Genomic DNA, 15024 nt, shown 5'->3' with positions numbered 1-15024 from the left:
CCCTGCGGGGCTCTTTAATCATTCATGCTACATTTACCGGCTATCTGTTATCATTTTTCTGCACCACTCTTTTGGTGGGGACAAGCGGTGGTGGAGGGCTATGTGGCAATAATCAATTTGCCCGTCTTGTTTTTATGTTTTATCAAGCTGAGCAAAAGAAGATTCAATCAAGCCAGCTTTTGGACCGCAAAGCAGGCCAACATGTTCCAACACTTTCAATGGATGCCTATCAGGCACAGGTACACACTCTGGTTCTTTAGGTTTGTAGAAATATTTTATTTAGAAAGGTTCTCTAGAGCACCAGAAGCAAATGTTTAACCTTTGCGGTGTTGCAAAGAGCCATTTAAAGCAAAATTTAACAGGGTTGTATAGTTACACGAGTGTTATATGAGTCCATATGGTGGTGGACTCATAACATGATATAATATCCTCATTAGCTGCTCTGTGCTCCCCTGGGCTGCTAATCCACAACACTGTATTTCTGTCACTCCATTCACTTCCACAGTGCGGCAAACCAGCTCCCAAAATAACACTTTTAGTGCATAAATGACCACAATCAAAGCGGGTTATGCCAATATAGAAAACAAAAAATCCCGGTACCCATTTTTTTATGTGTGTGTGTGTGTGTAAGCATATTCATTTTTGAAAGCAATATCAGTTTGTTTCTTCCTGCTGCACAACAACTACGTGTAAATTTCCTGCAAACAGTACCTGCAGGAACTATTTTCCAGTTCCAATAGCAAAATAACAAGAAAAGAGAGTAGAAAAATGGGTACCGGGACTTGTTATTATTTATATTAGCATAATCTGTTTTGCGTTCTTTTATGAGCTAAAGGTTTTATTTTGGGATTTTTGCCATGGAAGTGAACGGAGAGATAGAAATACAGTATTGTGGATTATCAGCCCAGGGGAGCACAGAGCAGCTAATGAGGAGATTTCACCACCATGTGAACCCTTACAACACTCAGGCAACTACACGACTCAAAACTCTAGCAAAGTTCAAATTTGCTTTAAGAATGCACGGAATGCTCAAAACCCGCAGACGTGAAAGAGTCTTTTAAGAACCGCACTGTGTTCTTTATTTTGATTTCCTTTTTTTTTTTTTTTTGTTTTGTTTTTCAACAAAGCACAGGGTTCTGTGAGTCATCTTGGCTCTGTAAAGAACCACTACCCTGACCAAGGAACCTTTGAAGAGCTCTTGGCAAATACGGTTGCAGTGGGTAAAGTACTAGTTAAGAACGTTATGATGATAATAACTATCATAACTCCAAAAAACATTACTAATCTTGGACCAGTTTGGATTTGTGTTGTGTCTGTCCTCGTCATGCAAACAAAACAGAGGTGAAATTACTCAGGATGTTTATTCCTTTGTTGCTCCGCACTTAGATCCCATCTGACCCCGTGTTGTTGTTGTGCTCTGATTCAGATGTTTACTACTTATGATGCATAGCATGCCTTACAATCATCACTCTTCACGGCTGCCTCTTAGCCAATGTCTCGTGACAGGCAATTGACTCAGCGTGATCTCTTCTTTTTTCCTGTTGAACTGTTAGAGATATGATCAGAACAGGACGGAGGGGTCTGGATGCAAAGCTGGGAAATGGTGGCAGTTCATTGGAGTTAAATTGTGCCCCGGAGAGAGGGAAGTGTAGTTTTTCTATCAGACGGGAAGATCAGAGGAGACGCATAATTCAGTTATCACATCTGCAGTGATTAGCGGAGCAGGACGTGGTTTGCTGATAGGGATCTGAGGCCTTCTGGGCGACGCAGTTCTCTCCGTGTTATTAGAGGCTACTGAAGGGGCTGCATCTCACCAGACTAGAGTGTCCTCCTTTTGCTCCTCAATCTTTCCCCGTATCATCTCATCTTGTTCCATCTTGTCTCATTTTGTCTTGTCTTGTTTCATCTCTTCTTGTCTATTTTGTCTTGTCTTGACTCATCTCAGCTTGTGTTTGTTTTCTGAGGGATGAGAGGGCTTCACGGAGACTTGGACCAGAGCTGCATCTCACTAAGCTACATGTCTTCCTTTTTTCTTTTTCACCTTGTTTCATGTCGTGTCGTGTCGTGTCGTGTCGTGTCGTGTCATGTCATGTCATGTGGTGTCATATCATGTGGTGTCATGTCATGTCGTGTCGTGTCATGTCATGTCATATCATGTCGTGTCATGTCATGTCATGTGTCATATCATGTCATGTCGTGTCATGTCATATCATGTCGTGTCATGTCATGACATGTCGTGTCATGTCGTGTCATGTCATATCATGTCCTGTCATGTCATGTCATGTCCTGTCATGTCATGTCATGTCGTGTCATGTCATGTCATGTCATGTCCTGTCATGTCATATCATGTCCTGTCATGTCATGTCATGTCGTGTCATGTCATGTCATGTCATGTCCTGTCATGTCATGTCATATCATGTCCTGTCATGTCATGTCGTGTCATGTCGTGTCATGTCGTGTCATGTCATGTCGTGTCATGTCATGTCGTGTCATGTCATGTCATGTCGTGTCATGTCATATCATGTCATGTCATGTCATATCATGTCATGTTGTGTCATGTCATATCATGTCATGTCATGTCATGTCATGTCATGTTGTGTCATGTCATATCATGTCCTCTCATATGACATGTCATGTCATGTCGTGTCATGTCATGTCATCTCGTGTCATGTCCTGTCATGCCGTGTCATGTCATGTCATACCATGCCATGTCATGTTATGTCACACCATATCATGTCATCTCATTTAATCTCATTTCATGTCATTTCATCTTGTCTCATTTTATTAGTTATTTTAGTTTTATTAGTCATATTATTAGTTATTTGAGTTCAGTCGCATCATGTCTGATGTCACCTTGTTTCATTTTATTTCATTTTGTGTCACCTTGTCATACTACATCTCATTTCATCTCATTATGTATTTCTCTGTTGGCTTATTTTGTCTTTTTTGTCCTGTATAATTTCTTGAGGTAGTGTTACCTCCTCATTTAGAAATCCTGTGTCATTTTCTCACCTCATTTCCTCTCAGTCCATCTATTCTTGCATCATTTCATCATATCATCTCCTCTCTATTCTTCATCACTGGTAGCAGTTACAGAGTCAAGGAATGAGTCTTCTTTTGGTATTGAGATGAACACAAGGAAATGTAAACAACATCTTAAAGCCATACAGGGACTGCTTTGGATTTTCTTATACAAACCCATCATTTATTCAGTGTTTATTTACAGAGACTTTGAATTAGACGTTTAAACGTTCCAGCCAAACAACTTTTGAAACAGTCATCTCATTAAAATTTTCCACAGAGAACTCAGACAAACTCTCTCTTCATTTCATTTCTTCTTGTTATTTTTTACTTTATGATGTTTCAAAATACCAACATTTTGAGTGCATGTTTTTCTTAATTAAGGGTAATTATAAACTGTGACATTCAGACAGGTTGACATTGCAGCTAGTGAGGGATAATAATAGCAGAAAGACACATGAACACCCTGACGCCTGAATGCACAGGCACACATATGCAGACACAAGCGCACTCTGTCCACTTTCACAGGTATAATAATCTCTTTCTACCTGATGAGCCCCTTGTCCAATCTCCTTTTCCCTCTCCTCCTTCCTCCACAACTCCTCCATCATGTCCTTCATGTAAATCATCTTCTATTGTCAGCACCACCTGGGGGGGGCGACGTGACGAGCCCTCTCACGCTCTCCGTGACAATAATTAACAGCGTCCCCTGTCCGTCTGTGTGTGTGCCCATGTGCACACTCACACACACGTACACACAGACAAACAGCCCCTGGAGAGAGCCCAATTCCTTTGTTTTTTTTTTTTTTTTACCCGTTTCTGTTTCTTCTGCTGCTCATACTTGTCAGCCTAGTCATTATCCTGTCATGTTAGCCCTGCCAGATCTCATCACAGGCTGTTAAATTACTGCTGAGAGCAGATGAGACAATGTGTGTTTGTGTGTGTGTGTGTGTGTGTGCGCGCGTGCGTATGTGTTTTGCATAATGTTAGTGTACAGATCTGTCTGCTGCCATGTCAACTGGGGATTCATAGCTGAGTTTGAATTTGAAACTATTTGTTTGAATGCCTGTTGAATAGCAGCCGGAATATGTTAATATTGTCAAATGTAATTGCATGAATATTGATTAGGAATGAGTTTTCCCATGTGCATCCTCACAATATATAATCCTTTTTTTTTCAATTTGCAACTAATTGGGTAAAATGGATCACAATACAAGATGCTTAAGGGAAATCCAGTGTTGCAATTTGCCCATACATCAACATCAAGAGTCGTTTCTCTCACTCGCTCTCTCTCTCTCTCTCCCTCTCTCTCAGTGTGTGTGTGTGTGTGTGTGTGTGTGTGTGTGTGCACATGAATAAAAACACTGCAAGTGTCTTCTTGTTTCAGATGCTGTGAAAAAACCTCTTAGAAAACTATATGCTGCATCCATGTGTTTTTGTCATACTATTTAGTGATTTTGATCTCGTGTACTCTACTATAGACAGGTCACTGGTGGTAACTGGACCAGGTGCTTGTCAACACATAAGCTCTTGCCAGTTAAGGGCTTTCCAATACCCAAAGGGTATGCAGAGCCTCCAACCTGGGCCTGAGTTTGCACAGACTATATTTGGAGGCAGTAGTTATAGTGCCTGTCTTTCAACTAGAGGAACTGGGTCCAAGCCAATGTTTGTTTGCAAGCATTTGCCCTGCTCATGTGTCCTTGAATGGGACATGAGTCCCTCCAAGTTCCAGAGGTGCTGCTCTGTAACTGACCCTGACCTACGATCTCCCTGGAAAGACACAAGACACAACAAAATTTCCATTCCATTTTTTCACCAGAACTCTCACCACACATCAGCTTGAGGTAGAGATGGAGGGAATCATTGAGCCAATTACACTGGGGATGATTAGGTGGCCAGATGGAGACAGCCGGGTTGGGAATTTAGCCAGGACACTGGGGAACCCCCTACACTTTGCGATAAGTGCCATGGGATCTTTAATGACCGCAGTGAGTCATGACCTCGGTTTAACATCTCATCTCAAAGGTGGCATCTCCTACAGCACAGTGTAGCCATCACTGCACTGGGGCACTGGGATTTATTAGGACCAGAGGGAAAACTGCCCCCTACTGGTGAATCAACACCACTTCCAGCAGCATCTTGAGTTTCCCCAAAATGTCTCCTATCCACGTACCAGTCAAGTACTTAGATGGGAGACATCCAATCGCAACCCTCATCCCTTTATCCTACCTACATATAACTTCCCAAAACACACCCTCAAGCCTCCTTTATCTTGTATAACTTGAAAAGAGCAAAGTGTTCAAGGCATATCCACTGAAACCTGGGCTTGAGCATGAGCTAATCACTATAACTTACATTTAAGTGCCTTGACTTTCACTATGAAACACAAAACTGCTAATATGTCCTTAGTTTTCCCTTACATTTCCCCGAACATGCACCACATTCCTTAATAAGATCTTCATTTCCAGGCTGGACCTCTTAATTCCACTTAAAATTGAATCGAAGTACGTCAGCGTTTCTTAATCCATTCACAAATCCATATCAAAACTCAAATTAAGGTGTGTTTTCAATGTCAAATAACGGCCTTTTGATAATTAAGCAGAAATATCAACATTTTCTTAAGCCATACACAGACGTCCTTAATGTTTTTCCAGGATCCAGTTAAATTAGCGGATCCCGTTTCCAAGTGTTTAATGTGATCACTTACTAAAGTCTGTTAAGTCATTAATTAAACTTTGCGGTGTTGAGACGGCGAGGGAGGCGGATGGCCAGCTTAGCTTGAGCAAAGAGAGGATGTAGTGGGCTTTAAACTTGAAGAAAAGTAATAGTACTGATAATTTATTTCCAAAGTATGATTATTTTAGGTATTTTAGGTAATCCTTTACTGTTATAGAGCAGTAATGGATTGCACTACATCTTATTATTGTTGTTTTGCTGTTTGAGAAAAAAAACTATGAGCTGCTTCTGTGTGAATTATCAGTAAAACCAATTAAAGTTGTGCAATGATCATTCTATGACTAAATAAAGTTCAACTTGGTGAGCACTTTGGAGAAATAGGATTTGAAACTAATTATTTGTACAGTATGACTGCATTTTGACTTGGTTTTAAAGTTACTAAGCTTTCTAAATTTATACAAACATTTTTTTTTAAACCAAAAAACACTCTAACTGTTTTTTTTTTTTTTTTTAAGTAAAGGTTAGAAAGGTTTAGGTGGGCCTATTGTCAGATATGGGTTTGACACACTGACTGAAATGTAATTCAATTCAAATTCAGGTTAAATCAGCTGTTTGGATAAATTAAGCTGACACATAAAACTGAGTATTAGACTAACATGATCAATGATGTCAGATCCAAAATGATTTTCCAGTGGAGCAAAATAGTCAAGTGATGTATTAAGACCTGTAATCAACAGGTGGAGCTGCTAGGAATTTGTGTATGTGTTTGCCCAGCCTGCATTGCTGTTGCAGTAACATATTCTTAAAAGAAAAAAAAAAAAAAAAAAAAAATCAAAGACAATTCAGTGGGTATTGAAACACATATCACATATTTTCAGCATGCACTGAAGAATCTATATTTTCTACAACATTATTATTATATGATAGCTTGATAAACTGAGTTCATCCACCAAGTTGGGTAGTAATTTCATGTTACCTGTTGCAGTTCATTTTTAGCTGCATTCACAGTTGGCATTTGTAATTTCTGGCCCTGCAGAGAAAGTAAATGTTTTTTGTTCTTTCTCATCTAAAATACAGTGTGAGAGGATTGGAGCTAATTTTGGGGGAAACGATGGGTTTGGGGTTTGGGTAAATAAATTTCAGTCTTCAGAGGTGTTGATATCAAAAGTAACAATATACTTTGATTTACAGCTGTGAGATTACATTGCTACTGACTATCTGGAAAACTCATAATGCTTCTCTAATCCACGAGTCAGTGATGTGTAACCTGGTGGGCAGGGGATAGAAAGAGAATGGGAGCGGTGGAGAGGGTGAAGAAAACCAGCGGATTGTTTCTCAGGCCGTTTTCTGAGATTTTTTTTACTCCTTCACACTGGGAGGTTTCACTTGACTGGACTACACTGAAAGTAGGGACACCTTGTCATGGTTGACGGCACCGGCCACCAAACACACAACGGCTGACGAGAGGGTGGATGGGGCAGGGAGTGCAGGTTAACAGAGCAGTCAGTGGACACAGATTAGGATGGAAACACAGGGCAGGGATCAGACATATGGTTTGAGGCTGAGTAAGCACTACAGATGGAGACAGTGGGCGCAGATGGCGCACCTACTGCCAGGTTGGCACAGGTTGGCAGTCAAATACAGGGTGTCCCAAAAGCCTGGAATCAAAAGGAAATCACCCACTTCTTCAAAGGATGTGCATAGAGCAAAACTGAACTTTGGTAGAGAGCTGGGTTGTATAGTTCCCTGGGTGTGATATGAGTCCACATGGTGGTGAAATCCTCAGTAGTTGCTCTGTGTGCCACTGGTCTAACAATCCACAATACTGCATTTCTATCTCTCTATTTGCCTCCATAGTGCAGCTAAACAGCTCCCAAAATAACATTTTTAGCAAATTAACCAGGGCCAACAAAGTGAATTATGCCAACATAAAAAACAGCAAGTCCTGGTACCCATTTTTTGAGGAAATTAAACAGCTCTTTTCTTGTTATTTTCCTATTGGAATTGGAGGGTATATCTGGCAGGTAGTATTGGCAGGAATCTTCCAAGTAGTAGTAAAACAGTTCTTTCACAAATAATTTTAATTACATGAACAAAATGGGTACTGAGACTTGTTTTTTTTTTTTTTTTTTTTTTTTTTTTTGTTTTTGGCATAATGCGTTTTGTTTGTGTGAAGTGAATGGAGAGATAGTGATTTGAATTAACAGCCCAGGAGAGCACAGAGCAACTAATGAGGATATTTCACCACCAAGTGGACTCAAAATAACAACCAGGGAACTATACAACCCCACATTTTGCTTTAACATGGCCAGTGTCAAATAACAGAGAGAGCACTATGTTTCTTTCTAGCCAGTATCACATACACATGCATGACGACTGGCAACTTCCAGACACATTCATAAATGGACAACTGTGTTCTTCTCGTATCTGACACAGCATATCCGGATTGACAACTGCAAGCAGAGTAGTCGACTCAAACCCTCACCACTTCCCTCATCACCACAGCACTGCTGCTACCGAATAAAACATAACACTATGTATCTTTCCGTCAGATAAAGCATATGTGGAGCGGGCAGGTGTCAGTGGTGCCTGCTGCAGATGTTGGTGGTTGTGGAGTTTCACAGAACTTTTTCCCGCAGGGTGCCTCAGAAAGCAAAATCAAGCTTGTCAACAACTAAAATCTGTATGGAGACCAGGAACAGCCAATAAGAGATGAGTGCAAGAGAAAGAAAAGAAGAAGAAGAAAAGGGAAACAGAGAGTTGCTCCACCTTCACTGTAGTTTGTGGTGTCACAAGATCTGAGGGTTGCATGGTGTGGGAACTTTGGTTGTGTGTGTTCTTCAGATGCAACTGGTCATTAAGAGTGTATCCCCAAAAGCCATCTGACTATAATGTGTGTGTTCACTAAATCCAACAAGCTGTCAAGTGTGTGTGTGTTCCCAAAATACAACCGGTGATCAAGTGTGTGTTCAACAAATGCAACTAGTTATCAAATGTGTCTGTTCCCTGAAACCAATGGATCAATGTGTGTGTGTTCCCAAAATCCCACAAGTTCTATGATGTGTGTGTGCCCCGAATCCAACTGGCTATTAAATACGTGATTTCCAGCTCCAGCTGTTTATCAAGTGAGACTTTCCCAAGTCCAACAGGTTGTCAAGTGGACATGCTCCCCAAATCCAATTGGTCATTAAGTGTGTGTTCCCTAAATTCAAGTGTGTATTCCCCAAATGCAAATGGTTGTCAAGTGTGTGTGTGTGTGTGTGTGTGTGTGTGTGTGTGTGTTCCAAATCCAATTGGCTATTAGTGTGTGTTACCCAAAACCAGCTGGTAATGAAATATGAATCCCAAATCCCACTCACTAATGGATGTGTGTTCCCCAAATTCCCACAGCCTGTGAAGTGTGTGTGTACCCCAAATCCAACAAAATGTCAAATGTGTGTGTTCCCCAAATCTTCCAAGTTGTCAAGTGTGTGTTCCGCAAATCCAACAAGACCTAAAATGTGTGTTTCCAAATCCAACAAGATGGCAAATGTGTGCATTCCCGAAGTCCAACAAGATGATCCAACTGATTATCATGTGTGCTCAAGTTCTCAGATGTGTGTGTGTATGTGTGTGTGTGTGTGTGTGTTTCCCAAATACAACCAGCTATTAAATGTGCAATCTCCAAATCCAGCTGTTTATTAAGTGTGTCTATTCCAGATCTAACAGGTTGGGTCATCAAGTGTGTTCCCAAATGCAACTTGTCGTTGAGTGTGTGTGTGTGTGTGTGTGTGTGTGTGTGTGTGTGCCTTTAAGACACAAGACAATTGAACAAAAAAAAAAAAAATCAGTGAATACCAGTTGTTAGGTACCCAGTACCCAGTCTTTTCCCAGTCTGTTCAGTTGTGTTATGTATCCCAGTCTGACTTATCTGTGTTTCCAGACTTTTCAAACACCTTACAGGTGGACGGAGTGGAAGGGGCTTTGAAGTCCATGAAGCAGAAAGGACAGCGGTTTTCATTCTTCTGTTTTCCCTGCCAGCCCAGCCTGCCGGCCTCTCTGCCTGTGCTGAGCTCTGAGCTGCCAGCCTCCCTGCAGATCTCTCTCTCTCTCTCTCTCTCTCTCTCTCCCTCTCTGTGCTCTCTCCTCAGCCTCTCCCTCCTGTATGTTTGGGTGTTTTGGTGTTTCCGTGATCACTACCCGCTCCCAGCAGCCAAAACATGAATTTGTCATTGCGCTCACCGCCCCCATGAAAACTAATGGAAAGAAATGAGCCGTGCCCACTTAAAGGGGGGAGACTATGACAGTTGGCAAACTGGAGGACGGGGGGATGGAGGAGGGAGTTCTGTAGTATAATTAGCTGGAGTTGCATTGCTGCTCACCTGCGCGTCGGCTGCCTCAATTCAGGCCCTGCTGGCTTGCTAAGTAAGTATTTGCACGCAAACTGGTGTTATTTGATCCACCTCAGTGTCAAGTGCTTCCATAACTTTAAAAATTGAAGACGAGGAGGCTCTCTCGTGGCTCTCAGCTGGCAGTTTGATTCAGATTTTATTATCCGTGCTTGGTTCTATAATAAGCAGGAACTGTCCTGTCCGATTAGGCACGCTCGGCGGCGCCCTCCGTCTCCCCCGACTCGCTCCGCACCCCCGCCCGACTCCTTACTTTAGCCAGAGGAGAGGAAATGGAGGCTCCCATCACCCGCTAGCCTCTCTCTCCCTCTCTCTCTCTCTGTCTGCTGAAGGAGGGAAAAGGAGGGGAGTTGCCCGACAGACTTAACTCGTTAACAGCCATCCACATTCCCTCTGTCTCTCTTTCTGTTTCACTCCCTCCCTCTTTCACAGTTTCTCTAATTCTCTCTGGTCTCAGCATGGGCCCAGCCAGTGTTTCCGGAACCATCGCAAGTTACTAGCGGGGTGAGACAGATCGGCTTGCCGATATTGGCCTCATTTTTTTTTTTTTTAATTAAATATCAGTCAATCAGTGTGTGGTCCATCTCCGATATAACTGAAGTTCCCCTCATAGCACAGCTACTAAATTTGTTGTTCAGTGTATTATTTTAATGTCAGATGTATGACCAGAGTGAAGTGTCCCATAATTCTGGGTGAAACATGAATTCTTGTCATCCGGTGAAATTTTTGTCACTCATAAAAATGGTCAAAAAGAGACAAAATACCAGCTATCAGCATGTTCAGTCCAAAATATCAGCTTTGATATGCTCCTATCGGTCAAACCCTGGTTACTAGCCTTCCTCAGCCAGCCAAGTCATGTGATTGGCCCCGTGGTTCCGTCTGTCACTGGACGTCATGTTGACGTGCTGTGTCATCCCATCGCCGGTGGGTGAGCAGAGAGCTGGGGACAGACCAGCAACACTGGGGCTGACAGACGGGGAACAACTCTGTCAGGATGATAATATGATAATAATAGTGATAATAACATAATAATATATAAATATAATTTTTAAATATAAAACACAATTTTTTATTTTTATTTTTTTTTTTTAGAAAGGATACACATTTGTTTTGATGACAATATGTTTTTATTAAAGGCAGACTACAAACTTCAGAAACCCTCCATCATAAGCAAAATGTGCCATTAAAACATTTGATTCAAGACGGGCTTTTAAAAATGTTACATGAATTGTTTTGGTTGAATCTGAGGGTTTAACCCTTCTTCAGATAATTACTAAACTAAGTTTACAAACTGCATACCTAATAATATTTTGCATACCAGATTTTTTTTTTTTTTTAAAGGACTAAATAATTTGTTAGAGGTAACATGTATGTTTTCCCAGAATCAACTCACAGGTATAGTATATTACAGGAAAAGAATTAACATATAAACAAAAAATGAAAAACATATTCACCAAACAGAAAAACAATAAGATAATAAGAAATAATCGTACAAATGGCTTTTGTCATAGGAAAACTTTGCAATCACAATATTGGTGATTTTCATGTTCAACTACAATTACACACTTCAGTATGGGTTGAGAAAATGATTCCTTCATTTTGGATCACTTTGAATAAAGTCATACATATATTCAAGTTCAAATTAAGGCTGCTTAAAGTGGAGGATGGTCACAGAGGATTGTCGCCATTGCAGAGACCTGTGGCCGTGTTACTGGGCTAACTTCTATGTTCCAGTTGGTGGTAAAATTCAGCATTTATTTAGCAAGCAGCCACAGCACAGCATGACGTTTCAGTTATCAAAGGGGCGTGACACACTTTACTGCCCTACACATACATTGTCTCTGTAGAAATGAACCACTTGGACCATTTTACTCTGAACTAGCCAGATGACAGGTTCTGTGGCTGTCTCTCTTAGCTCCTGACATTGAGGAAATACAAGAGTATCACCCAGCAGTGACAGAAAACTGCTACACACTTTAATGCCAGCGCAGATGTTTTTACAGATTGACGCCAGTGCTGTAAGGCCACAGGAAACCACACGTTTGTGTCGCTCTCAAATGATTTTCAGTTAAATTCATAACGCCTGTGAATGGAGCTAACGACCAGACAGCGACAGAGTCCTGAGAATACCACTCCAGCGTGTTTGTTGTGCTAGTTTCCCAGTGCAGCTGGATAGCTGATGTGTTTCCACTGTTGACACTCCAGTCCAGTCAGCAGCAGAGCTATTGGCTGCCAGGCTATGATCAAACCCCTGGGGAGAGGCCGGCTCCAAACCGGCACGATGTGTGTAGAAGAGTGTGTGTGTGTGCCAGGCTAGAAGAATGCTATATTTACAGCGGGTCGCCCGGCAAAAGAACATCCTCTCCTACAGTAAGTGAACTGAGAGAAGCATCATTATAACGCTACAGCCAGAGGAAATGCATCCATTAAAATACAATGACAAGACAAGCTCATGCATACAGCTCCTCTGCATGGCGAGCTTCATGGCAGGCATGACAGTGCTATGTTGCAAAACAAGGCTGCTCACCAGGGATTGTTAACATGGCCAGACGGGGGATTTGATCTAATTTTAAACTGTTTCATTCTGCTGAAAAGACAGCAGCAGTTGTATTTTCTCCTCTCCAAAATATATTCATCCTTTTATACTGAGCAATACGTCTTAATGTGCCATGTTTTCGATGCATGGCTTGGCTTTTTTTTCCCCCCCTCCCGAAACTGTTCACGATGCATTTTCAGCTCTTTTCGTATTTATTGATTCACAAATCCCTTGTTCTATTTTTGTTTCGCCAGAACACCGGGCATGTGTCAAGAGTTGCATGTGTCCACGATTGGCACTCGGAGGCTTTAGTAACAGTGCTATATATATAAAGAGGCCTGATGAAACTAAGATTCTCCTCTCTGCAGTGTGTGTGAGGTATGGTAGCCTGAGGCAGGCAGGCACTGCTGCTGCTGATGTGGTGGTGGTGGGGGGGTGTAGACAGGGATGCATATCTGTAGGCAAAACAGCAACCCCTGGATGATTTCTCAAAATGTAACAAAAGACAAAAATCTGTTGTACAAAAAGAGGCAACAAGAAAGTTACCTTTTTGCACAAACTCTGTTTACGTAATTTTTTTTCCCCCCTCACAGCACCAGAAAATTGACCCGCGACTCGTTTTCCAGTAAATAGGACAAGCGTTGCATATGCTGTCTGCACATTCTGTCTTGTTTTTTTTTTTTTTTTTTTCTTTTTCTTTTTCTGGGAGGGTGGGTTATGCAAGCCCCCTTTCACCGCTAATTCCATCAAAGCTTTGGGAGCAATTCTAATTGGGCGTCTCTATTTTTGGTTGTCTTCCAGCCCTGTTTTGCTGCCTTTGAGAAAAGGCAGCGCAGCGAATGTAAAGCTGTGTGATAACAGGGCCATTCGCCACAGTACTGCGTTTGACCCTGCAACCAGCCTCCATGACGGATGTGAGATGATTCTTAGCCCTCCAGCTCAGCACGACACACTCAGCACAACCCAAATATACTCTCTCAATCTCTCTCTCATTTTCCAGCTTTCCCTGTCTTACTCTTCATCTCTCTCTCTCTCTCCCTCTCTCTCTCTCAGTGTCTCTAACTCTGGAGATTGCCGGTGTGCTGTATGCTGTCTATTTAAAGTGGGTACCATAGCCACCCACTGCTGCTTTAAGAAGTGGTGACTCACCTAAACAGATCAGCCCAGCAGACTGTGTGAGAGTGTGAGTGTGTGTGTGTGTGTGTGTGTGTGTGTGTGTGAGTGTGTGTGTGTGTGTGTGCGGATGTTATATCACACTCTCAGCTTTAGTTCTGCTTTTCTAGGGCCTTCTCTGTTCGGGTGACAAGCGCAGCTGTTTTCTGACGATAGGGCTGTCTGTGCGTCAAACTGGTATCAGCAGGATCCCCAGATTAATGCAAACACACACATGCACCCACACATGCACACACACACACACACACACACACACACAAACTTTATGCACTTACTGTGTCGCGCGCTATTCTGGGTGCATCCAGGGGACATGCAGCTTATGGGAAAAGCAAATGAGCGCATTTGCATTTTCTCTGCATTTCTTGCTCTGTAATGATAAGAGTCCAATATGCAGCAGTATGGAAGGGGCTCTACAGCGCAGAGTGGAAAATGAAGTGCAGGATGAAGGGTGTGTGTCTGGGAAGACTGGGTACATCTGCCAATTAGAAACGAGCAGGGCAATACATATGGCTTGTTCTATATCTGTGGCAAGAGCTTCCAGGCAGGCAGAGCAGAGCAGTTTCCACCACCATGCTTTTGAGTCCAAACCCCCCCCCACACCACACACACATACACATACACACACACACACTCGTCTCTGCATTATTAAATAATCCCTGAATAATTCAACGCCTTTCGTATCAAACAAATATTTTTGCAACTTGCACCTACAAATAGGCGAGAGAAGTGCGCGCCGTGCCGTATTTGGTCAAACCGAAGATGGAAGAGGTGTCGATGCTTGTCTGGAATCTGAATGCTGTCTTTGAGGCGGTGTGCGGCTGACCCTGTGGGTGAACTGCTCTCTCTGCTGCTACATATGAACAAATCGCCACCTTTTAATGTGACCAAAAAAAAAAAAAAAAAAAAAAAAATTTAAATCCCCAAAATTGAGCACTGCATTGCTGAACCGTACCCATATCGAGACGGTCTCTCCTCTTCTCTGTAATATATAATATATGACAATATAATGAGTATGCTTCAGCTAGAGGAGTGGTATATTTCTCTAACTCTGGAGAACTCCTTGAAGTTACAGCTCAAATGTGTACATCAAGTACACAGAATTATCCAATTGTGTGTTTTCTTCTAGATATATAATATGTCTCTTTTCTCTGTGTGCAACCTTGACTCTATTTAAGTGTCACTCATAATATATGTATATTTTTTCATAGAGAAAATGTATTTTATTCTATG

Source organism: Myripristis murdjan, chromosome 21 (genome assembly GCF_902150065.1).
Source record: "Myripristis murdjan chromosome 21, fMyrMur1.1, whole genome shotgun sequence".
Classification (NCBI taxonomy): domain Eukaryota; kingdom Metazoa; phylum Chordata; class Actinopteri; order Holocentriformes; family Holocentridae; genus Myripristis; species Myripristis murdjan.
Note: the sequence above shows the minus strand (reverse complement) of the source record.